Source organism: Rhynchophorus ferrugineus, unplaced genomic scaffold, assembly GCF_030347505.1.
Source record: "Rhynchophorus ferrugineus isolate W39M unplaced genomic scaffold, kcgeb_rfMv2 rfM7, whole genome shotgun sequence".
Taxonomy (NCBI): Eukaryota; Metazoa; Arthropoda; class Insecta; order Coleoptera; family Curculionidae; genus Rhynchophorus; species Rhynchophorus ferrugineus.
The window spans coordinates 7488022-7515146 of record NW_027472586.1 but is presented as its reverse complement, the minus strand read 5'-3'; the positions used below and the strand labels follow the sequence as shown (position 1 = coordinate 7515146).

The window sequence follows — 27125 nt, the reverse complement described above, 5'->3', positions numbered from 1 at the left end:
GACTGAAAGTTAAAATAATATTGGCAACATCTTTATAATATGATTGGAACATGCTGCATTGTCAGATTTTAAAATTAATTGTAATTTTCTCCGAAAATAAGAAACCGGAAATCTTACAATGTTGCCGGTATAGAATTTATCTGAAAATTAACATATATTCAAAAATATAACGTTTTTGATGCCGTCCAACTGCCAAATAGACGAAACCCAACCGTCACAGTGATTTTCAAAATATTTTCTAAAGACGACTGGTAGATTGCCAACTCCTATTAGTAACTGAGCCTGGCGGCAGGATAAGACACATCTACGCCGACATATTTCGGTAAAATGTTTTCGACGTCATTGTGCACGGCGCGTTATAACTGTCCGGATTAAATATAATTAATGAAGATAATGGACACGGCAACAATAGTTAAGTGCGAAAGGGTTAAACCGCCCCCACCCTCTGGAATAAATGGTCTAATTGTGTTTACACGTATTGTACATCTGCCGCCTCATAAATGCTGAATAATCACATTTAATCTGGAAATTTTCATAAAAAAATCGCGTACAGTGTTGCCGTTTCTATCTTGTTCCCTAACAATTCTAGGAAATGATATATTCGTAATCATTGCTATAAAATTATTTAGAAATCTACGAACTCACCACAGGCTCCGTTGCACTAAAGTGATACCACATCCGTATTTCCAGCAATCACTTTCGATGAAGGAATATATATTGATACTAAATAAACAGAAACAATCAGTAAACAAAATCTTATCTAAATATTATTTGTATAGACTACCGCAGGTTCCGAATAAACAGAAAATGAATTAATCAAAAAGGTGACAGTTTCGTACTCAATAACCGATATAACTTAATTATTTTTCTGTCTATGGATAAGGATACGCGAGGTTTTTAATATGTCATTGCAATCGTATATGATCGAGCATTAATATTAATTAAACGCCTATGGGATTAAACTGTTCGTTTTTCTCCCAATAAGCTGTATATTTTTCGGATTATTAAAGACGAATAAAGTCGAGATCATCTGAGATGAAAAACAGTGTTGCCATTTTATATCTTCGTCGTATATTTGCAGAAAATTATTATTGAAAGTTCAAATATATGTATATATATATATATATATATATACATATATATATATATATATATATATATATATATATATATATATATATATATATATATCGGAATTTGGAATCTCAGATGAAAAACAGTGTTACCATTTTATATCTTCGTCGTATATTTGCAAAAAATTATTATTGAAAGTTCAAAAATATATATAACTAATAGAATTTAGAATCTCAGGTGAAAAACAGTGTTGCCATTTTATATTTTTATCGTATATTTCCAGAAAATTATTATTCAAATTTAAGATCAAAAACTATTAGAACTTAATGATATAAATAATTATATGTTTGTGCTACGTACAGTGTTGTTATTTAACATTTTCGTCGTACTTCTGCAGAAAATTATAAAATAAAATTCAAAAAATATATATAATTAAAAAAATTATCAAAATTAACGTTGCTGTTACTTCTGCAGTATAATTTAAGTTCTTTCCGGTATTGTCATTTTCCGGTTTAAACTATAAAATTTGAAAGTATAGTTTGCAAAAAGCGTTCATTAAATTTGGTTTTCATAAATTTTAAATCATAATAAACAAAAATAATAAAATTTAAATAATATCAAAAAATAGATCAGTTTAATTATATAAAACTAATTTGTTGGTCCACAATCTAAAAACAATTATATTTTAAAATCCTCAATCATTGTTTTTTTTAATGGTGTTGCCATTTCCTCTTTTTATCATATTTTTGCAGAAAAGCCTGACTAGTAATACAATAAATCTCAAAGTTAGTAAGATTTGCGCATATAAATCGCATTGTTAGTTCTATAGTGCTTTCAATTTTAAATTTTCTTTCAGAATTTCCAGATCAGTTACGTATCCAATGAATTGTCGGAAAATTAATTAAACTAAAATTGTACAATGCAATATAATTTTTACCATTAATTAGTACAGTTATTGGATCCCTCTATTTTATCAATATTTGTTATGCCAACAACGTAGAAATTTCATTATATTTTTTTCAAGAATATTATATCTAGCACAATGTTGCCATATTAATTATTTATCCAAGAAACTGCCATTCTGTGCTGGTTTTTTTTCTTCTGGTCTCAAACAAAGCTTTTATGTTGCAGTTCTGAATCCAAAGTTTCAAATTGATGTCACCATCCCCAAAAAAAGGAAAAATGGCTGATTAAAAAAAGAACAAGGTGAAATAAGAAGGTCCGATGATGGATGATCTAATATAAAGAAAAAAGGAACAAGTGTTCGTGAAACAGTGTTATCAAACTTGGCAACCATCGAGTACCAAAAGTAATTTTAAACTTACTGTGTGGAAAGTTAAGAGACAGCTAGGCGCTGGCGGATAAACGGGGACCTTCTGGAAAGGAAAAAAGGACATAATAATAAGGTCGGTGGAAATATCAATTTACGTGCCAAACACAGGAAGAGTGTCTCCGCCGTGGAGGGTAGTAGATTTTACGGAGAGAAATGGAGAGAACGCGTCTGCCGGCAATTTGCGACAGTTGTTACGGTTCCCCAGCGGCGTAGTCGGATCGCTATTAAACAATTTATTTAATGACTTCGAAAAAGTTGCTAGTCACGGCGCCATACACTTTAGAAATCCGAGCTAATGGTATGTTTATGGATTTTTCCACTTCCACCGGTTTATAAATAGGGTTGGGACCGCACCAGTTACAAGAAATATCCAACAATGACGAGGGACGGTCAATAAAAGACCGCCGTAGGAAAAATTACCTCCACGTTTTTAATATAAAAATATATATTTTTTTAAATTATTTACTACATTATTACTAATCGTTATCAACTAACTTACAATTTGTCTTTATAACAATTCAAGTATATGTGTATCTAGGAGAATCCATCGACCTTATCTTAGACTCCGGACCTATCTTTAGACGTGGTGAAATGAGCACCGAAGACGGTGAACGCAGTGGACGACCAAAAGAAGTTTTTACCGACGAAAACATTTTAAAAGCCACAAAATGATTTTGAATGCGCGCAATTTGAAAATGAATAAAATAGCAGACACTTTAAAGATATCAACTGAACGTGTACATTATATCATTCACGAATATTTGGTATAAGAAAGCTCTGTGTAGAGTGGGTGCCGCGCGAGCTCACTTTTGACCAAAAACAACGGCGTGTTGATGATTCGGAGTAGTGTTTGAAGATGATCAAGCATAATAAACCCGAGTTTTTACGTCAATATGTGACGATGGATGAAACATGGCTCCATGGTTTCACTCCGAAGTCCAGTCGATAGTTATCCGAGTGGACTGCATACGATGAAGCCGCTCCAAAGCGTGGGAAAACGCAACAGTCGGCTGGCAAGGTTATGGCGTCTGTATTTTGGGATGCGCATGAAGTAATTTTCATTGACTATCTTGAAAAAGGAAGGATCATCAACAGCAACTGTTACATAGCGTTATTGGACCATTTGAAGGACGAAATCGCCGAAAAACGGCCGCATTTGAAGAAAACGACAGGATTGCTTCACCAAGACAACGTACCGTGTCACAATTCAGTGAAAACGATGGCAGAAATCCATGAATTGGGCTTCGAACTGCTACCTCATCTACCGTATTCTCCAGATCGGGTCCCAGCGACTATTTTCTTTTCTCAGATCTCAAAAGAATGCTCGCTGGGAAGAAATTTTCGTCGAATGAAGAGGTGATCGCCGAAACTAAGGCCCACTTTGAAGCAAAGGACAAATCGTACTACAAAAATGGTATCGAAAAGTTGGAGGGTCGCTATAATTATATGTATTACCCTTGAAGGGAATTATGTTGAATAAAAAAACTAATTTTGCCAAAAAAATGTGTTTTACTATGGTAGGCCGGGGACTTTTCAATTGACCTGTTATAATACTTCTCAGGACTTGGTTCTGGAAAACTTGTATTGTATTTATATTAGTGTTTGTGGAGTATAATATATACTTTTTCTTATATTCTAACTCCAGTTTTTCCCTTCGGTGAAGGTTTACATCAAGATGATCAAGAAGAGGAATGATAGCAATCGAGTGAGCTCACTTTTGGTGTTAATGCGGCTTGATTATACGTACATTGCACATATTTATATTCGTTAATTTTTATTTTCCAATTTTAGGTCCAATTATTTTCATTGTCACTTGTCTGTAATTTTGGTGCGGCTTCTTCGCTATTATTTCCAGCAGCTAGAATCGACAGCAATCATCAGCAAATATAGGCATCATGATATTTTCCATTTGTGTCATATCACATGTGTAGCGTAGAAAAACTGTTGGCTAAAATACACTTGTGACAAATCTGCTTTAGCTCCTTTTATTGTATGTTAGAGCAGGCTTTCTCTTGTTTAACTCTAAACATTCTGGCAGTAATGTAAGATTTCAATAGCTCAGTGTGTTGTTTCTGTAACATTTTCTGTAGCTTATGAACAATGCCGTTATGGCATACCCCATTGAAATCTTGTGATGTTTAAATATAAAACGATGTTTTCAATAACATTCCATGCTAAAAAATATTTTGTTAGAAGAAACATAGAAAACGTTAGAGAAATACAGCAATAAATAATAGTCAAGGAGAAACATTTGAACTCTATCCAGATATAGCAATTATTTTCTACACAGTGATATTGAAAGAGATCAGGCATAAATTATTTAATTGTGTTTACGCATATTGTACATTGGTCGTCTCATAAATGTTGAATAATTACATTAATTCCGGAAATGTTCGTCAAAAAGCACGTGCGATGTTGCCGGCTTTCTCTTTTTCCCTAATATTAGGAAATTAAATATTCGTTATTATTTATTTGCTTCTTTGAAAAAGAAAACTAAATTATAATAAACCAAAAGTGTATTTTATTTCCTATAGATTCTTACGTAATAAATATTATGTAATAAGGGGATTGGATATCGGCCTATTCTTATATTTTCTCTCCTAGGGATGAGAGGTGCCCAAAAACGGACAAGGATCATTGGACGTAATAAATGAATGTCACATTTTCTGTCTTTGGTAAATTTTGTAGAAAACACAAGTTGTCGTCACTTCTAATGGTTTAATAGCCTTTCTTTTTATAGAATTAATCTCAATAGTCTTCTAATATTTTATATACTTTAATAGACATCCTGTATATATCTAAAAGTGTTTTGTATGTTAAAGTCTACAGGAGGTTCTATTCTTTGAATATGACATTACTTGTTGATTTTTATACTCCTCTAACCTGGATTTTGGAATGCATATGTTCTCTTCTAATTCTTTAATAGACTCTAGTGTCTTTGCCACCCTGGAGTCCACTACAGTATTTTTTTATTATTTGAACCTAATCGTTGAAATATGTTTAATCAGATAAAATATGTTTACAAAAATAAGTTCAGAAAAGCATCATAACTGTTCTTTCAAGCGTATCAACAAAATAAATTAAAATCCATTTCTGGGATATTTCTAGGATATAAGATATAAATATAAATATACAAACCAAAACATTTTAAATTTTGGAAGTTACCTGTTGTTTGATTCCAAAAAATGGTCCACATGATGATAACCGTTATAGTGAGAACTTACTTTCTTTCAAGTAATTTTTTTCTGTGTTTATCAGCTTTTTAAGCAGTTGTGGTGAGTATATAATATCTATGTCAATCCTCGAAGCCAAGGAATCATTATTTCGATAGCAATAACAAACAAAAACAAATAGTAACAATGTGTTTCAGGATCTGGTACTGGAACCCATTCCTTCTTATATTAAAAGAACTATTGGTCAACTTTTTCAGTACGTTTACTGTATATATGAAATTACCCTTCAGTTAATTAATGTGATACCGATTTAACCAGTTTGGCAATAATGGTAATAGAACATTTTCGTAATTATAAGTTAACTTATCACCATTTATAGCAAAACCAATACCTGATGATGTTACATCATGCCTATGAGTCGTTTTATTTGATTGTTACATCAGTTTCAGGGCATAAAACACGTGGATCACCTTCCGGCTTCATTATCACTTTCAAATCATCAAATTTCATCGAATGTATCCTACTTTTCCGACATATTCATCTAATTTTGAATCCCACTTAAAGGTGATAATTTAATCAAAAAGAATGAAATCGTATATATAAATTTACGCACCTAATATTAAGGCGTCCCAGTTATGTTCAAAGTAAGTCGGTCGTTACTGATGCTTGAGACGTTCCGCATCTGGTAGGGACGCTACGGCGAATGATGTCGAGGTCAAAGTGTTACTAATGGTTTGAAGTTTTAAGTACAAACGTTAAACTGGCAAAATGGCTTTCCGCATTGATTATTATACTATCGAAATTTAATGGATTTTCTTCGTGAAGTATGGGGGATAATAAAAATTAAATTAATGACTTACATTTGGTCGAAACTCGTGGATTAATAATGAATCAAACCGAAACCGGCACTAGATATTGCTCACTCCTGTTTTTACTTAATTGAATCGATATCATATGCTCTGGAAGGGTAAGACATCTAACAAGTGGGGCAAAAGTCCCGCTACTTTTTTGATTGCACGCCATCTTGGTTATGTCACCTTTAGCTCAGTTTCGTTTTAATCATTGTGTTGTGTAAACGTCCAAATATTATTATGGATACTACTTAAATATACGTCACAAGAACGAGTAAAAATAGTGACAATATTTGTATACACAAAACCACAGTTTATCGTTTAGTTTCCCAGTTACACACTTCGGCACGTAGTTTAAGGCGAATTTTGAAAACTAATTTGAAAATGTTCCATTACAAAATACAATTAGCCCAAAAATTGCTACCGAGAGATCCTGATCAACGAGTTGAGTACAGTAATGCAATCCTAAGGCTGTCTGGTGAAATTGAAGATTGTTAGTCAAAATTGACAATGAGCGGTGAAGGTCATTTTCTTTTCAGTGGCCACGTCAATAAACAGAACCAGTCGGTTTTGGGGAACACGGAATCCTTAATTAATTCATGAAACATCATTCCATCCACTGAAAACAACTATATGGTGTGGTATTCATGCCGAAAGCTTCACTGGTCCCTTTTCTTTTAAATAACCAAGGTGTTGCTGTTAATGTTACTGCTGAACGATACCAAGACATGATTCGAAATCTTCTTGTCCCTTAAATGGAAGAACAAGGACTAGAGGACATGTGGTTTCAGCAAGATGGGGCCACAGCACACACAGCTCGTTCAACAGTTCAATTATTGAATGACCTTTTTCTACGAAAACTTCGCGAAGTTGCGATTTAACACGGCCAGTCAGATCTCCTTATTTAACAGCACCAGACTTTTTCTTATGGTGGTTTTTATAATCAAAATTTAGCCCCAAACGATTTAACATCTTAAAGACAATATTCGTCACAAAATTGAAGAAGTTCAGCCTCAGATGCTGCAGGATGCCATGAAAAATGCCTTAAAAAGAGCCGAAGAAATCCAAACTTATCTTTTCTTTGAGTAAAATTATAGGCAATCAAAATGGTAGAGGGTCCTTTGCCCCGACGTTATATTTGTATAGATATCCGAATGTGGGTAACATTTCAATGAAGCTGCCAAGTACTTCTACATAGAATATCAATACAAACTTCTTACATATTATGTAAATTCATTTAAACTATCTTGAACATATATAGAATTATTTAAATGGAAAGACCAAACAGATAATTCAGGCTTAGTTTCATCCATAATGAATATTCTTGAAATATCGGTGTAAACAATGGTTTTGTCATTTCTCTGCAAAAAATAACAGTTGTCCATTAGTGTCATTAAGTTATACAGTAATTCGACCAAATCTCTTACCGAAGCTCATCAAACATTTATTATGATGCTGTTCCTTCACATCCCAATAGGGGATTTTGGTTTCAATAATTTAAAAGTAGTGTTTTTAACGCAATGACAAAGAACGACCTGTATAACGAAAAAAAGAAAAATCGGACAGCTGCAAGACTTATTGAAGGAAGCAAAACGATGGAAAGTGGCTACCACACTAATCGACTGAAGTTGCTATTTTCAAGCGTTTCAGTTTCGCGGGCATATTGTGACTATAAGTGGATATACTACGACAATCCCATGACCAAAACATCATTAGTACAACATGGCAATCGACATCGACACTGAGGCTGAATATTCATGGTCATAAGGCATTTTTGTGACACCACATCAAAAACTCTATGCTCTAAGGAGTTAATAAAACAGACAACTTTATCCTATGACATGATATTCATGGAGCAGAAATAAACTTGCAACACTAGCCTTTATACAATAATATTATATTGTAAAATCGAAAGACCTTAACATTTTGCTAACAAAAACACGTCGCTTATCCTAAATGGCCCAAGTATACAATACAAACAGCGTTAAACTACAACTTCATGTTGGGATTGAAAATTGAAATAACGAAATAATAATAAATATTCAGTCAAGACAAAAAATATTAACGATTACAGCTTATTAATTAATTAGTAGCAAAACCAAATAGTTCCTACAAGTTAACGAAACGTTATTGTTTACAAACGAGCTATAAAAATATGTTTTTTTAACAAGTGTTATGGTTACACTTAAATAAATTAAGAACATTGTTTACTGAGAAATATCAAGAACAGTGTTGAAACATTTTTTTTTTCAATAAATATTGACAAATTCTTATGCTTTACATAATTATCAATTAGAACAACTAAGTTGTCTGTTTATTAATAAATTAGAACATTTGATTGAACAATTTGATTTGATTAGAACATATTAATTGCACACTGTATTTAAGGTACTTAATTCGATAAGGATTAATGCCGTATTGCTTAAAATAGCTTCGTAAATAAGCCATTTTCTCACGTAAAAAGTAAACAATAAAAATGGTTAATGTGGGTTATCCCTAAAAGATAAACATATACCATCACGGACTTTTTTGTAGACCTTTTTATGGTGTACAATACTGTAGTACATTAATTTGATCTAACTCGTAGGGTTAGGCAGCGTTTTTGCTAATTGCTAAATAAGCCTAAAAAAATAGGTTAATTTACGACATCACGTTAGAAACCTCTAAAATTAGCAATGTTACCTTAGTATATTATGCATGTATTATACATATAAACCTTCCTCTTGAATCACTCTATCTATTGAAAGAAATCGCATCAAAATCCGTTGCGTAGTTTTAAAGATTTAAGCGCACATAGGGATATAGGGACAGAAAAGGCGACTTTGTTTTATACTATGTAGTGATTTGGTTTATGCGGATAAAACAACGTAATATTGGTGAAATAAAGTTGGATATTTTCTATGGACTTTTATATAAAATTATCAAATTATATTTTGAATTGTGACCTTTATTTCAATTGAAACCACTGCCTTTGTAAGAATCGACGTACTCTTAACAAAACAGACATTATCAATGAATGTAATTCTTATTTTATTTACGACCTCTTATAGACTAGACACGACTATAGTGGCTGACGTCTGATTCCAGTCGAGTTTAAAGGTGATATCGATGAATATGAATTAATGGAATGTAAAATGGCGCAAGAATCACTAATATAACTTCGCGACAAAAACTGTTGGTTTGTTGTGTAATTGTATATCTACTGAGGTCGTGGTTTATTAATGATTTTTACGCAATAAGGTGGTTAAACGATGTGATTTCAATAGGGGATTGTGAGAGAGGGTACTAAGAGAATAACACTACCTAAGACTAGTAATGATTAAGTCTTATCGAGTCATTTGTTAAGTGCAAGTGTTTATAATATATCAAAGTTGATTATACCTTGAGGTTTTCAACAAGTTGGTATATTTCCACTTACAACATGAAGATTATTGCATAAGAACTTGGAATAACTGAATTTATAATAGTTTTTATAGACTTGAGAGAAAGTAAATAGTTTATCCCATCATTGGTTTTTATTTCATTAAACATATTATCTTATTATTTTGTACAGTGATCTTCATAGATGAACATTATTTGAAAAAATAATCTTCGAGGAAATGATTTAGTGATTGAATAGTGCTGCATTATTTCCTATAATATTGACGAAAGTAAGATAGATATTTTCTATGCATATTTATATAAAATTAACAAATCTTATTTTCAATTGTGATTATTATTTGAATTTAAAACTCTGACCGTGTAAATATCGAAGTACTCTCGACAATAGGGACATTATCAATGAATGTAATTTTTGTTTTATTTACGACCTCTTTACTAGACACGTTAATAGTGGCTGACGTCTGATTCCAGTCGAGTATAAAGGTATCTAAGTGACATCGATGAACTTGATGAATATGAATTAATCGAATGTAGAATGGCGCAAGGATCATTAATATTATTTCGCGAAAAAAAGTGTTCGTTTGTTGTGTAATTGTATCACTACTGAATACCGTGTTTTATTAATGATTTTTACGCCAGAAAGTGGTGAAACAAGGTGAGGGAGTAAAAGAGTAACACTACCTAGACTACTAGAGTTTGTCTACGACTGAAGAGTCAAAATACGGGAATGATTTACGTCATATCCTTTCCCCCCTCGAAGGCTTCCAGTATCAACGTTGCTAGTTACGAGGCGACGACGCTTCGACCATCGTCGGCGGCAGAGAACGGCCGTTTCTCCGGAAAAGATGATCGATCAACCCACTCGGACAGAGTCAGAGCCTCGTCCCCTGGTCCCGGGGCGTACTCGGGGGTACCGCGTCGTCACACGGCCGACGCCGTCGTCCGTTTGGCGTCGGGGGGCGTCATGGCGTCTCTACGCGGGGGGGACCGTACGCAACAATCACACACACACACACTGGCACGCACGCTGCTGGCTGGCAGGCTGGCTGGCTGGCGGAGGCGACGGGTTCAGACGCGGACGCTGCTGTAGTGTGGATGGAGCGTCGACGCTGGTGCCATGCTCGTGCTGCGGCAGGTCGTGGTGAACTGGCGGCCCCGAGTGGCGGCCCGGTCCTGCGCAAAGGGCGGCGGCGACGGGACGCCGCTGGTGGAAACGGCCGGCAATCAATTCCGCGGTCGGAAAGGTGGTCCACGAGGGGGTGGCCCGACCCGAGGGGGGCCCACCGCAAGTGGCTTAACGGTGGCCTACGGTGTTTGGGATCGGTCCGAAGCTGAGCATCGCCGGCACTAAGTAAACATGTCTCCGTCCAGATTGAAAACGCGTCGTCGTCCCCTTCCTCCCCCGTCTTGCCGTGTTGACGCCTTCTTCACGTCCTCCGACCAGCCAGTCGAACCCACGCGGTCAGTTCCAGGACAATCCGTCCATATCGATCATTCGAAAATATTTGTTTATCGATTATTTGTCCGTTCCATCTTTAACTAACGTTGTGCAACCTGAAACCGGTTGGGTCTCCACCATATAAATCAATTAACGAGCTTGCTAGATATCCAATACCACTCGCACCTTCTTTTACTAGACTTGTTTGTTTCAAAGAAAGTGGTAAAGATCCATATTCAAAGACCCATTCAAAGACCTAACAACCTCTTGGGCTCAGGGCTCGATAGCATTTGAGTCGCTTGTAATGAAGTGTACTTCTATAACCTGTATATTCTAGTCCATCATTAGACTAACGACTCAATTAACGAACTTGGGGGAAATTTAATACCACTTACAACTTCTTTTACTTTCGTTGTTTAATTCAAAGGAAGTGTTGAACGTCCACGTACAAAGAACAGCATTTGTTCAGATTTGGAGAGTATTTGAATTACTTGTAATTCAAATACGTTGAAAATAAATGATAAATGAATGTGATAAATTGAAATAGAAACACATATTGTATCTGTCATTTCATTTTAATTACTTCTTTTTTAGTTATACATTTTTTACCAACTTGTTTATCTGGACTGGACCTACTGTTTAAAGTGGGGTCCGAACTACGGTCCTCGGCATTAAGCCTACCGACCAACGAACGGCCAATTTAGAGAACATCGCAGTCTTACCCAGCCTGGTTATTGGCATGAATTGTCAGATCTCTTGCCTAAGGTCAGTCACAAATTTTAAACCATCACAAACATAAATTTACGACCATGCCCCAGTAGCATTCAAACCCGCGACTATCCCAATAGCAGGAGGTCGCTGAAATAAAATGTAGTCTATTCAAAGCTTTTTTGTATATACATCATCAACATTTTTAATGTATTGCCTGTCGAAATTTGTAAATTCGTTCTAGAACCAGATAATATTTTCCTTTCCATTTTATTCCAGTTAAAAATAGAAACAATTCTGTCTGATCAGCTCGAACGAACGAATAAGCTTATCAAGGCCGTTCGGTTGTCAGACGTATGCAAAATTCTTGAAAACAATAGTGATAAGAGGTTATAAACTATTGTTGCTATATTGCTATATAAAATTTTGTTGAATGTTAAAACTAAACTGAACTAAAACTCAGAATTGATGTGGCAACATTGCGACGTTTCGATGTCACATATTTAAATGACGTACGTTTAAAATAACTTTGAATAGACTATAGGGACCATTAAATATGTCAAACTTCGTGACGGCACAACAGCGTGTATTTTTTGATAGTTAAATGTCAATGTTTTCTTTATGGTTTGTTTATTTCAACACATTTTATTTGTTTATTTCAAATATCATTTATATAAGTATCATTAATATTAATTAGTATTAGGCATTCGGTAAACTTCGGAATTTTGCGCCTGATCTTGCGACGTTGCCATTTAGAAGCAATCCTGACGTAGAATCCAACGAACCACTGTAACCAATTTGGGTTTGGCCATGATAGTGGCAAGAGATTTGCTTTGTAAACTTTAAAATTTTGTTGTTTATTGTTTATTTGTTCTGGTACAGATTCCCCTTCAAGAATAGGTAAATCATCGATTTGTAAACCTTGAGGAAAAAACTTTTATAACACTAATCTGGTGAGATATATGAGGGGTGCCGGGCACCGAGAAAAATATCGAAATTTCGATATATCGATATCATAATATCATATAGATATAACGAATATATCGATATGTCGATATATCGGTGAAGAAAACAGTATATCGATGTTTTTTTTTATTATATATTGATATTGTTAATAAACCGTTACAATTAGTACCAGAATATACTAGACCTTTAATCTCAAGTTGCAAGATACACTAAACCTTAAAAATTAAGTACCGATCGAATTCCATAGATACAATGCATAAAAGTGACACTACAGATGTTCAATCATGGGTAAATGAGGTCAAAAATACGGGATATGTATTGCGATAACTAAGTCTCAATCGATAAAGCAATATACGATAAAGCAATGAAGATACTTTCTATTACCGTGCAAGATATATTATTGAGTAATTGTAAAGATGATGATGCATGTGTCTTTATATATTGATAAACAAACTATATTTGTTACCTTACATATTGTTTCTTTTCTCATTTTCCTTTTAAATTTAAATATGTTTTTAAAAGGTTGTTCAAATTACACTTATTATATTGTAGAAGAGGAATATTTTACCAATTGACTTTTTGTTGACGTATTTAATTTTTTTTTATTATCTAATTTAATTTTTTAATTTTAATTGGCATTTTTAAATCGGAATATGTGAATTAGGGAATATATACTTTTTAGATATAATTTTTTTATTGTAATTTTTATGTAGTAATAAATAAATACATATTTTATGTTCTCAATTTTCATTTCAAAATATATATAATATAATAACTTTTTATATTGTAGAAGATGAAGATTGTACCAAGAAATTCTAACTTGAGTCTCAACGGGAATACTAGGAAATACTACACTTCAAGGATCTATTCTATTTATATTAAATTCTTCAAATATACGTATAATTTACACGAACTGGCAACATTGCAATTTCAAATCCTTTTGCTGATGCCATGATTCTCCAGAATTAAACTGTGGTAGTGTTATTTTTCTTACGAAAGATATCGAGCATTATTACCTTTAGAACGCACCAATAATATTTTTAACAACTATTTCTAATAAAAATTGAAAAAGCATTAATTTTAATTGCGTATTTAAATTACAAATAATTCAAATACCGCTCAGACCACTCACACGGTATATGTTTAAAATCGTACTTATTTCATCTTATTTTCTCCCAAAGATTTAATCAGATTTATTTAAACGCTCTAGTATAGCAACAACAATTTGGAAATGAGAAATATATTATTCCAAATAACGAAAATTTATTCCATTTTTACAGTTTGAAAGCGGCACCATCAATATTAATGCGAGGGTAGACGCTTTTATTTCAATTGATGTCATATTTTCGCCAGTGTTTACCGCGTTATATATTCCCTCCTGTACTTTTTTTCATGTCGTAAAAAAACGGGACCATTTTTACGTGCTTATTTGCAGGGAAAAACGTTTTTTCGCGTGGCCGATCCCAATCTGCATCGCCACTAACAGAATTATCCCCTTTCGAGTTACATTTGTGTTTTCGTATTCATATTATTCATAGTGTCGATGATTCACTTAGAGTACGAGCGATCCCAGGTCACTTTCTGAGCTTCATTTAGCGTTTAATCCTCGTAAAAGAACAATTTCGTCATAAATATCCAGTATCATTAATGATATTTCGTTCTAGCTCGGTACGCGTCCACGAAAACCTTTTAACAGGTCATTAAGTCAACTTAGAGACCGAACAATTATACTTATGCAGTTATTAATTGTTGGAAGGTTAATTTAACGTAGTCGGCTATGTCACATGTTGTTGTTTTTTTCGACGGTATTCGAGGAAATTACGAATTTATACATTTGTTTGAGTCGAATCGATTTGCGCGTTATTGTAATAGAAAAATTACCATTGCCTTTGGTTTGGATGTCGTTACAGCGACATCTACGCGTAAGGTGCAACATTGAGATGTGATTACATCGCCATCTATAGGGCAAGGTCGGATACATTATCTCTCGCTACAGTTTTCTGTAAAACTTTAATACCATTAAGCTCAGCAATACTAGATGGCAGGACAATGTATTTTATTTAATATTCTAAATGTTTTTAAAACTACATATTTATTAATATTCAAGGATTTTTTCTTGTAATTTCCAGGCTCTACTGTGTTTATTATTGTTTAAAAATATATTTGTTGAATATTTGGAAAAAATTGAAGGTCTATTGAACAAAAGTGTCCTTTAAATAAATTCAGTCCTTTCGGGTTTTCAGGGTTGTAACAAAGATGGTGAGGATGGTATATAAAGAAATACGGAAATATTTCAATGCTTGGTCAGTCGAAGACTGCTGAGAAAGGAGACAACTCAGTTGGTGGAAACATTTAGAGTACATAAGGGACGCAAAGCAGCTGAAGAGAATATGTGAGCAAGGAGGAAAATGAGAAAAATCAGAGGGTTACCTAAGCAAACCTTTGATGAATGTACCCGAGAAATAGCTCAGAAGAGCGTAAATAATCCGGCCGAAACAAGAATTGTCATATCGATCTTTCCTCTTTTAAGAAAGATAACGCACCTGCATTATTAAGTGGTACAAAACGTGTTTGGATTAAATATGTATTCTTTAAATATACGTATAATTTACAAGAACTGGCAACGTCGCCACATCAAATTTTTGTCGCATGTCGAATCCATGAGTAGGCTCTTGTTTTCTCTTATAGATGTCTGTATTAGATAGAGAATAAACACTAAACATAACACATAAACATATATACCTCAAATATACATTAATTTACAAGAACTGGCAACGCCGAAACATTAAACTATTGTCGCATGACGAATCCATGAAGAGGTTCTTGTTGTATTTTATAGATTTCTGTAATAGGTAGAGAATAGACACTAAACATAATACACATATATTCTTAAGTATTACAAAAGGTATTTTGGTTAAATATATATTCTTCAAATATACGTATAATTTACAAGAACTGGCAACGTCGCTACATCAAATTTTTGTCGCATGTCGAATCCATGAGTAGGCTCTTGTTGTTTCTTATAGATATATGTATTAGATAGAGAATAGACAATAAACACAACACATTTTGGCCAAACATATATTCTTTAAATATACGTTAAGTTACAAGTACTAGCAACGCCGAAACATCAATTTTTTTTCGCATACCTAATCCATGAATAGAATCTTTTCTCTTATAGATTTCTGTATCAGATAGAGAATAGACATTAAATATAACACATGTACATTATTTGAAGGTATAAAGGGTGTTTCGATTAATTATATATTCTTTAAATATACATATAATTTACAAGAACTGGCAACGTCGCTACCTCAAATTTTTGTTGCATGTCGAATCCATGAGTAGGCTCTCGTTGTCTCTTATAGATATATCTGTTAGATAGAGAGTGGACAATAAACATAACACACGTATACACTTTAATGGTACAAAAGGTGTTTTGGCCAAATATATATTCTTTAAATATACGTTAATTTACAAATACTGGCAACGCCGAAACATCAATTTTTTTCGCATACTTAAGCCATGAGTAGAATCTTGTCTCTTATAGATTTCTGTATCAGATAGAGAATAGACATTAAATATAACACACGTACACTATTTAGTGGTATAAAAGGTGTTTCGACTAAATATATATTCTTTAAACATACGTATAATTTTTAAGAATCGGCAACGCCGCGATATATGATTTTATAGAATGCCGGATCCTTACGTAGGCTTTTGTTCTTCTGTACAGATTTCTGTATATCCGATACGTAGAGTAAGCCGATATGACAACAGATGGCGCCGGGTTCTCCCCGATATACGAAAACCATCCTCTCCGAAGACAGGGGTAATGCGATTTTAAATTGATCATGTCGTAAATCCACCGTGCTTGCGAACGCTCTAACTCAAAACGTCAATACGTGGCGTAAAAATAAATGGAATCGTATAAAATACAGGGGTGTAAACTGAGGAATAAACGACGCTCATATGTTCCGGGGTCGCGCGAAGTCGGGGAGGGAGAACGGTTCCCCGATCCGTCCTCGTATTGGTCCCCCGACGATACGCCAACCCTAAACTCATTATAATGTTAAAAGAGTGCGAAACATGCATAAAAATATCGTTATAACGTCTGATGGCGGTTATTGTTTAATAACACCTGATATGATGACGATACCCCGAGGAAATCAGGGGCGGCATATATAACGTAATTGCTTGGGATATGAGCGTGCCGGCGATGGTCTTTTGTTTTGTTGTTAGCGGTTAAATCACCGCCGTGCGCGAGCTAATCGAGCGGTATATGAAAAAACGCTTAAAATACCCATAATTTTTCGATATTCCTTTGGAAACTACAGGAAATCGAGAAAATTATACCGACAAATGATATATAGTCTATTCAAAGTTTTTTTGTACATACGTCATCAAGATGTTTAATGTAGTAGTAATCAAGATGTAAATTCGTTGATTCTGATTAGTTCGAACACGTAAACGAATTAGTCTGTCAAAGTCGCGCGGTTGTCAAACGTATGCAAAATTCTTGAAAGCAGTAGTGATAAGAGTTTACAACTCTATCTAACCTATAAACTGTTGTGACTATAATTAACTGTAGTTTTGGGATATACTATAATGTTAAAATAAATTATATTTGATAACATTTTTGTCCAATTATTTTATTTAGATTAGGTTTTTGTTGCATGTCAAAGCCAAACTGAACTAAAACTCAGAGTTGATGCGGCAACATTACGACGTTTTGGCGTCACAAATTTAAATGATGTATATACAAAATAACGTTGAACAGACTATAAAAAGTCTATCCAAAGTTGGCGTGAACATTCGTCACCTGAATTTATGACGTCAAAAGCAATGTTGCCGTATCGACTCTAAGTATTAGTTCAGTTTAGTTTTGGCAAAATTCTAGTTTAAATAAAATAATTGAACAAAAATGTTTTTATATATAATTTATTTAACATTATACTACACTTAATGCATATATTATCAAATAATTTAAAGTACAGTTAATTATGCAGCCACAGTAATTTATAGGTTAGAGCTTTTTTATTATATTTACATTTAACTCTTTTCTACACCATCTATAAGGCAGAGTTCTAAGCGGGCTTTCTATACATTTTTATGTAGTGGTATCCCCTGGAGGCCTAATTTATCTAATTAACAGTTGTATATTCAAGTAATGTATTTTATCTTCATAGGAGAGCATATTTACCTTTTTACGTTTAGTTCTTGTTTCCTTCGATTGTGTGTTTCCTTGTCAAATCATTTTGATATCACCGTATTTTTTATTTCTTCTGCTACTACCTGTGTACATCATACTTGGTAAAATTAATTATTGAATTCTCCCTAATGCATTTGCCATATCTGCAAAACAGTTGGTGTTTTTCTCTCCTCGCGCACTTTAACCAAATACACCTGCATATTCTGAACAATTACACACATATCTAATTGACATACATTTTTCACACTCTAGAATACGATTTCCTTCAATTATCGTATATTAATTATATACACACCTTTAGTTGTTTCCTCTCTCATCACCTTGTCTTGGAAATAATCAGCATTTAATCATAATCCCATATTCAGAAAGTTTCACTTAAGTATATAACAAAGCTGTTCATTTCCAATCAAACGTTTGTTCACGGTTCCATCATTTCTCAATTTCTTCTTCAGTGTGTCTGATGGAGGTCGTCCAACTTTTTACAGAAGATGCTATTAACCGTCCCTGTTTCCAGCACGAACCACAATATATCTGCATTCAATTATTAATAAACGTTATGACTAATAAAACCTATTCAATTGTTGTTCCAACGTTTACCTTTTTCCATCAACTTTAGTTGTCTTAATACTAATTTTATTATCATTTTGCCATGGGTGACCGTTGGATATATTGGTCCCATTGTAAAATACCCATGTCTTATTTAAATACACAAATTGAAATAATAAGTTTTTTAATTATATACTTTTAAAAATTGTATTATTTTAAAAGCAATGTTTGGAAATTCCATTAGAGCTCTTCGATACTTTTCAGACATATAGTTTTCTCTGAAATAATTGTATTATATTATGTTTATATTGAAAAAACGATTCACTGTTTTGCCAACATCAAGCTGATCTTGATTTGTCACCCGCTTCGTATGAGGACGGTTTCGTTTTGGTGAATCCAAGATTATGTTTTTCGTTTTTTGAGATATTTCGGTGAACGTGTCCATACTAATATTCAGTACAGCTATAACACCCTAGAAATGTTTTCTTTAACAGTAAAAATGCTTACCTCTCTAACGAATTTTATGGCGCAAGAGACTCCATTATCTCGTTTCTGTTTGAAGTAACTGATTAGAGAGGTAATCTGTTCTGTCTGGCATCGGTATTCTTATCAGAGTAGTATTGTTCTATTGTTTTGAAGAATTTTGTATAAGTTTGACAATCGGTAGACTTTGACTGGTTGGTTTGTTTACGTGTTAGAACACTGTGTATCTCTTTTTAACTAGAAAAAAATGAGAAGGACAATATTAATATTCTCTGATTCTATAATGATTTTAAAAATTGATACAGGCAATAATTTAAACACATTGATGATGTATGTTCACAGTAACTTTGGATGGACTATACACAAAATTTATTTGTTAATAAGGCGTTGAGTTTTTACCTCTAAGACATCTGTTATTTTTCGCAGATTTATAGATTCGTAGGGTGTCCAAGTAGATTCCAACAAAATGTTGCCCCAGCCTTGTACCAAAACATGTGCCAATTTTATTGATCTTGGAGATGGAAATCTACATCTGATTCTCTGTGCTTTAAAACTCAAAATTGTTCAATTATGTTAGGTTGATAGTGCTGGTCTGGAAAGATGTTTGATACTATTTTGATGCTAGGGCTCCGTGTACTGTGGTATAATCATCTTGAAATTTGACAGCGTTATGGCAGCTATATGGTACTCATAGTATTGAGGATCATCATCAGGACCAGCTGAATATTATAGTCTATCAAAAATAGCAGAGAACTCACGTCATCCCAATTTATGATGTCAGTACGTGGCGATGTTGCCAAACTTAACTTCGACTTTTAGTTTATTTTGAATAAAATTTTTAGTATATTTTAAATAACGTTATTAAATAAGATTTATTTAACATTATACACATCATACATCTGACGCATATATTAGCGAGAGAATATTTACCTTTTTATGTTTAGTTCTTATTTCTTTCGTTGCTGTGTTTTCTTATCAAGTCATTCTAATATCATGAATATAATTTCTCCTTAGTTTCTTCTGTTACTAACTGTGTACGTTTTTCTTCATAAAATTAGGTTTAAACAATGCATTCTAATGCATTTACCATATCTGCGAAATAGTTAGTATGCATTATCTCCCTGTACATTTTAACCAAATGCCCATAAATATTTTGGACAATTACACACATTCCTATGCACATACATCTTTCACATACTCCAGTACAATTTTTTACAGTTATCCTATATCAACTTGAGTTTGCTGTACAACCAAAGCCGATGACAAAAAGGATCATTTGCCCTCTGTATCCACAACTTAATGATTCTAGTACCAATACTGAATTTAGGCCGCATCTTTGTCAAATCCATACTATAACATAACAAACAATTTAATCTATATTTTAAGAATTTGGAAGTTTTTGAAATTTGGAAATCATAAGGCAACCAAAAAAACATTATTGCTTAAAGAGTTTTTCAGAAAACAACGTTAGAAGTTTAGTGTACCGCTGTAGTAATTTCCATAAAAGTATCGATATAATTAATATCTTCCAAATACATTTTAGGTAGCGTAAATAGACGATTAGGCAAAGAAGAGTTATGGCCAATAAATTAATTGCGGTTTGTCATATTTAAATGTCTGTATATATAGTCAGTTCAAAATAGCAGTGACATGGGAAACGTCGCAATGTTGCCGCAGTTACTCTGAGTTTTAGTACATTTAAAATCTAAATAAAATAATTAAACAAATATTCTATTACCCCGTTACTGCTCGAAGTAACGACAGACGCAATCAGTGTTTGACTCTGACTGTGTAACTCCTTTGGCATTTTAAAAGGGGTTAATAATAGCTACAAAATGCACACAAGACGAGACACAGACGTTTGCCGGTTTATTACCCATAATAATTATATTTTGAAGAATTTTGCAGACGTTTGACAAACGGGCGACTTTTGCGGGCACATTCAGTTATATGTTGGAACATGTCAAACAGATTTCTATCTCTTTTTAAATAGTATAAAATGATAAGGAAGATATTGTCTGACTGTAAAACGAATTTACAACTTTAGACAGACATATATTGACACTCATGTTATTGCTATTTTGAATTGACCATATAAGTTCTCATTCTGTTAAGAATGCTATTACGTAATTACGTATTTAAGTAATTTCAATTAATCGTCCGATTTATAGACATTGCGGAGGTGCAGACAAAAACCTTTAATTTTGAAAAGATAGCTATTTAGGAAAGTATAGTACTTGTTCCGTCCGTACAATTTGTTGATAAGTAAAAGAGATCTGCCGAAATATCAAATAAGAGAAAAGCATACCTTCTTCCCTAATAATAGTATAGTGGTGGCTTTTAGTGGGTAAGCTCTTTTTTTACCAAATATAACCTTCTCTTTATTTGGAAGAATCTACTATCACAACTTTTATTGTAATGTAATTAATTTTAAATTGGTGTGTTATTGAAAAACATTGAAAATGTTATTTATATATAATATGTTTGTAGTATTGCATATAATCAAATATGTAGTAGTTTAGTAAATGGTTTATAGGATGTAGTTAAGGTTCATTGTTTTATTTCTCTTAAGTTATAATTGAAAATTTAATATTATTAATAATGCTGTATTTTTCTTTTTACTTTCTATAAAACGTTCCTTGTTTCTATTTATGTTCTTCATGCTCTAAACCCTGAAAATCTACACCGAAAAGCTATTTTCTCGAATATCCAGACCAGAATACTCACTTAAACGACACAACTCGAAGATCCAGTTGGCCGCGCATATACTAACAAAAAAACAATCGAGCCGTAGGCGTGTCGTCGACGTAAATATAAAAAAAAGCGAAGAAAAAGACCGGAACGGGCAGGGGTGAGGACATAATTCGATAGAACGGCCCGAAATCGGGGGGCGGATAAATTGAAAAAGGTTTTAAAATTGCGGATTTATTTTAAAGGTCCGAAAGGGGCCCCCGAGTCACATTCGGGCTGATGGAATCGGGCTCGAGGACCGCCGCGCCGATTGAAAATAATTGTCAGCCGGTTGTTTCCGTTTTATTTTTGCCATTCGGGATCCGGGAACGTCGGGAGAGGGCCGGGACGTTTCCCGATATCCCCAGAATGATAGTTTTGTCGCATCTTTCAATTTATAACCTTCGGCTCGGATTTTAGAGTTGTTTTGGGGGGCATAAAACAAAAACAAAAATATCGGCCCCGGCCGTTTCTCCTTGGTGGTGCCGCGGGTGAGGATTTGGCACCTTTTTTGCCGTAGCGACTTGGGAGGTGATCGCTTTTATACAGCGCGTCAATCAAAAACGCCCAACGCAAGAACGATCTTGTCGATATTGCGACGAAGTGAACACAAAGTAACCTTAAATCGTTTTAAATAAAACCTAGTTATCTCAGTTGGTCGAAAATAAAATTACTAGCTTTCTGGATTCGCCATTTCAAATGGACTTACCGCACGAGAACTAATATTAAAAAAGCTCCTGGTTATGGCTTAATTACCGGTAAAATTTTAACAGAACTATCTGAAAAGGGTACGAAACTATTAACATTTATATTTAATGCTGTGCTACGAATTAATTACTTCCCTAGTATCTGGAAAGTAGCTAAAATATTAATGATTCTTAAACCAGGAAAAATACCACAAGATGTGACCTCCTACCAGCCTATAAGTTTATTATGGATAATCTCGAAAGTTTTCGAGGAACTATACATCAATAAGCTAAACTATATAAACGAAAAAAGAAAAATTATTCCAGAACATCAGCCTGGGATTCGAAATAAGCATGGGACTATAGAACAAGTGCACAGACTTCTAAACAAAATAAACACTGACCTAAATGCCAAAAGATATAGTTCGGCTGCTTTTCTAGATATATCTCAAGCTTTTGACAAAGTATGGCATACGGGCTTGCAGGTTAAACTAAAGAAACTTCTCCCTCATCCGGACTATCAGTTACTAAAATCGTATCTCACTGATAGACCATTTTATTGTAAAAAAAGGCGATGAACATACCGAATTAAATCCCATGTATTCAGGAGTTCCGCCAGGTAGTGTACTGGGTCCAGTACTGTATCTTATTTATACGGCCGATCTGCCCACCACAAAAAAATAACTACTGTGGCAACATACGCAGACGACATAGCAATTTTGGCATCCTATGAAGATCCGGTCACAGCATCAATAAACCTACAAACCCACTCGAATGAAATACAATTATGGTTGAAGACATGGCGCATTAAACCCAATGAAACAAAATCCACGCATATAACGTTTACCCTGCGTAGAAGAACATGTCCACCAGTGAATATCAATCACCGTCAACTCCCCCAAGCAGAACCTGTTAAATATCTTGGTATGCACTTAGATCGACGCCTAACCTGGAAGAAACACATACTCTCTAAACGGAAACAACTGGGACTAAAATTATATGAAATGTATTGGCTCAACGGGCGCAAATCCAAGTTATCATTAGATAACAAGGTATTTCTGTATGAGTCTATACTCAAGCCCATTTGGGTATATGGAATCCAACTATGGGGTACCGCTAGCAAATCTAATATATCCATCATTCAACGGTTCCAAAATAAGGTGTTGTGTGCCATTGTTGATGCTCTGTACTATATTTCAAATAATGTGATACAACGCGATATTCCTCTAGAACCTATAACGAGTGTAATTCAACGTGTTTTTGTGTGAATTACTTCGAAAGAGTGTCAGTGCATCCCAATGAACTCGCTAATCAGCTAAATATGCGACGTGATAGTGAAGTACGTAGACTAAAACGTTTAGCAGCACCTGATCTGATTACTAGACATATATAAACTTTAGAATAAGCTTTAGAATAAGACTAATTAATTAAGATAATATTTTATACAGAATATCGCTTAATAAAGTGATTTTCTGCATGCCATGTAAATATAATATAGACATAAGAAATACTTATTGCCTATAGGGCAGATTGTGGAACAACAAAGAGTAAAAAAAATCTCAGTTGGTTACCGGATGAAGGGCCCGATAATGTATCTCCTATATAGTAACAACGGATCTATCAATCACAAAAATCACTACTGTGGAAACAATTGCAAACGAGACAATCAGAGCATTTCACGAAAATCCAACAACACCATCAAATAGCCGACATAACCACGTCAACACCACCTTGGCAGTATTCCAAAATATCTATAAATCCATCCATGAAGGTACTAAATAAAGAATATCAGATCTGGAGAATACGGTGGATGAGGAAGCAATTCGAAGCTCAATTCATGGATTTTTGCCATCGTTTTCAGTGACTTGTGACACGGTGCATTGTCTTGGTGAAGCAGCAATATTTTGTCAACACACGAAATTGTTTTTATCTTTTTTTTTCACAGTAACAAAAGTTGCTTCACTCAAAATTTTGTCAAACTTATACACGCATCTTTTGAGTGTTAGGGCTAACTAAAAAACATATGGATTTAATTCTAATGGCACCATCTATGTGTCAGACCGGGGACTTTTCAATTGAGTTGTTAACAGTCTAGCTGGTCAATCTGGAAAAAGAAAAAAAAACAGCATTTGATGACTTTTCAAGTATAGACAAATTCAAGTAACAATGTAAAAGTTTCGGCAAACGCGATTTACATTGTCAACGCACTGAAAAATTGTGTTCGTACTTCGACAAAGGACAGTATTCTTGGCCCATTGTTATATCTATTGTATATAGCTGACCTACCTACCTCAGGAAACACTACTCTACAACATGTGTAGACGATACAGCGGTTTTATCATCATGGACATATATATATATATATATATATATATATATATATATATATATATATATATATATATATATATATATATATATATATATATTCCAGAGGTTCCAGAATAAAGTGTTGCGAGTCATCGTCGATATCCCGTATTACGTGTCCAACAAACTGATTCAGTGCTTATCCCCTTAGAACCCATAACGAGTGTGACTCGAGGTGTTAGTGTGAAGTACTCTGAAAGACTATTAGTGCATCCCAATGCACTCGCCAAACAAAAAATGTGCGTGATGACAGTATAGTGCATAGGCTCAAACGCAAACTACCATACGAACTGATTGATAGACAGGTACAGTGAGATTTAGTAATCTCTAGAATAAATTAGGATAGTCTTTAGAATAAGTTACACACACAGCGTACAGTGATATTTCGAAATAATTAAATTTGCTTACAAAAGTAGATCTGTATCAAATAAATAGCATATAAAACTATCAACGACACCCTAATGATCTAATGATGGTTTGTAAATATATTGGCTGGGTTTGTCTAAACGATTTTGGTCTTTTTTTTTGTGGCAATGTCTATTTATATGGTCGTTGGAGTTCTTGTTAATTTTTCGAATATGTAAATTAATTTAAATATGGCGTTTCTATAAAAATAGAAAGTTCTATAGAAATTATTTTTATTATTTCAGTTTATTCAATTTTTTTTAATAAAATGTGTTATTTCAAAAAATGTTCAATGTTTATTTCCCTCCTTATATATAGTTTCAACGTTAAATCAATTAGTTATGATGTTCTGTGTATGTGTATTTTTATTTATAAAAAATAATGATGAAAGTAGAATAGCTGGACATTTATAAATTATATTTCTATTATTTCGTTTTATTCAATACTTTTTAGAATCAAATGTGTTATTTCAAAAATTTTGCCATTTTTATTTACCTCCTGAGCCTATTTGTCTGCTGATATACATTTTCGAGATTAAATCCAACAATCACGATAAAAATAAGTAAATAAAGCCGTATGGACGCATGCGCCAAACTCGTATTATTTTCTGTTTTAAAATTGAATGGGGCTCAATATGCGCATGCGCCAAAACCGGAGATGTTGTGGAGTAACGTATCCTGCAATAATAAATAAATTGAAACGATAAAAAAGGTGTGCATCTCGACGTTGTTTTTGGCGAGCGCAATTGGTCGCCACGCCATCCAATCCGAGAGAGCGTCGCTCTTTCCGCTCAATTAAAGCGAACTCGCATCAACAAAAGACCATTTGTTGGGATCACAAAATGCGACGCTGCGTTCCGTTTGCGAGCGAAGGCGCCATTGTATCGGACAGAAACGGTAACAATAGACGATTCTTCACGCGCGACGGCACACGCGGGTCCCGGCGCATTGTCCCCGGCCGAATAGACGACTCAATTAACTACGCAGAACGCCGACTGACAAATGGTTCGTGGCGCTATCGGTTTTATGGGGTCGCTTTCCGTGCGGACGGGGGCTGGAACTCTAATTCGAATAATGTCTCGATTAACATCTGTGTCGCTGCGGCCTCGGGTCACAGTCTCTCGTCGGAAAATCGCGCCAACAAGAGCATACAGTAATCTTCACCAATTCCACTCACATTTTTGCTGTTATAGCTGTGGTAGGGCTGCTTCTCTTCTAAAATGAAGAACAGACAACATGAATACAGACTATACCTATTTGATATTTAAACATAACAAGTCAATTGAAAAGTTTCCGGCCTACTATAGTAAAACACATTTTTTGGCAAAATTAGTTTATTTTTATTGAATTCAAGGGTGCTTTGTGGTACGATTTTTCCTTCTCCTCAAAATAGGCCTCAGTTTCTGCGATCACCCCTTCATTCGACAAAAATTTCTTCCCAGCGAGCCTACTTTTGAGATCTGAGAACAGGAAATAGTCGCTGGGGGCCATATCTGGAGAATACGGTGGATGAGGAAGCAATTCGAAGCCCAATTCACAAATGTTTACCATCGTTTTCAATGTCTTGTGACACGGTCATTGTCTTGGTGAAGCAACACTTTCTTTTTCTTCAAATGCGGCCGTTTTTCGACGATTTCGTCCTTTAAACGGTGCAATAACACATGTAATAATCGGTGTTGATGATCCTTCCTTTTCCAAGGTAGTCAATGAAAATAATTCCATGCGCATCCCAATATACAGACGCCATAAACTTGCCAGCGGACTGTTGTATAT

At 34.2% G+C, this 27125-nt stretch overlaps 1 protein-coding gene across 1 annotated transcript in view; it reads right to left on the bottom strand.

Annotated features, from left to right (window-relative positions):
- Positions 1–10960, bottom strand: part of 5-HT7 (5-hydroxytryptamine receptor 7) — a 56872-nt gene extending 45912 nt beyond the window's left edge. Inside the window, exon 1 of the mRNA XM_076409167.1 lies at positions 10494–10960. The gene's annotated coding sequence lies outside the window, so the exon portion shown is untranslated. The remainder of the gene's footprint in view (positions 1–10493) is intronic.
- Between the last annotated feature and the right edge of the window lie 16165 nt (positions 10961–27125).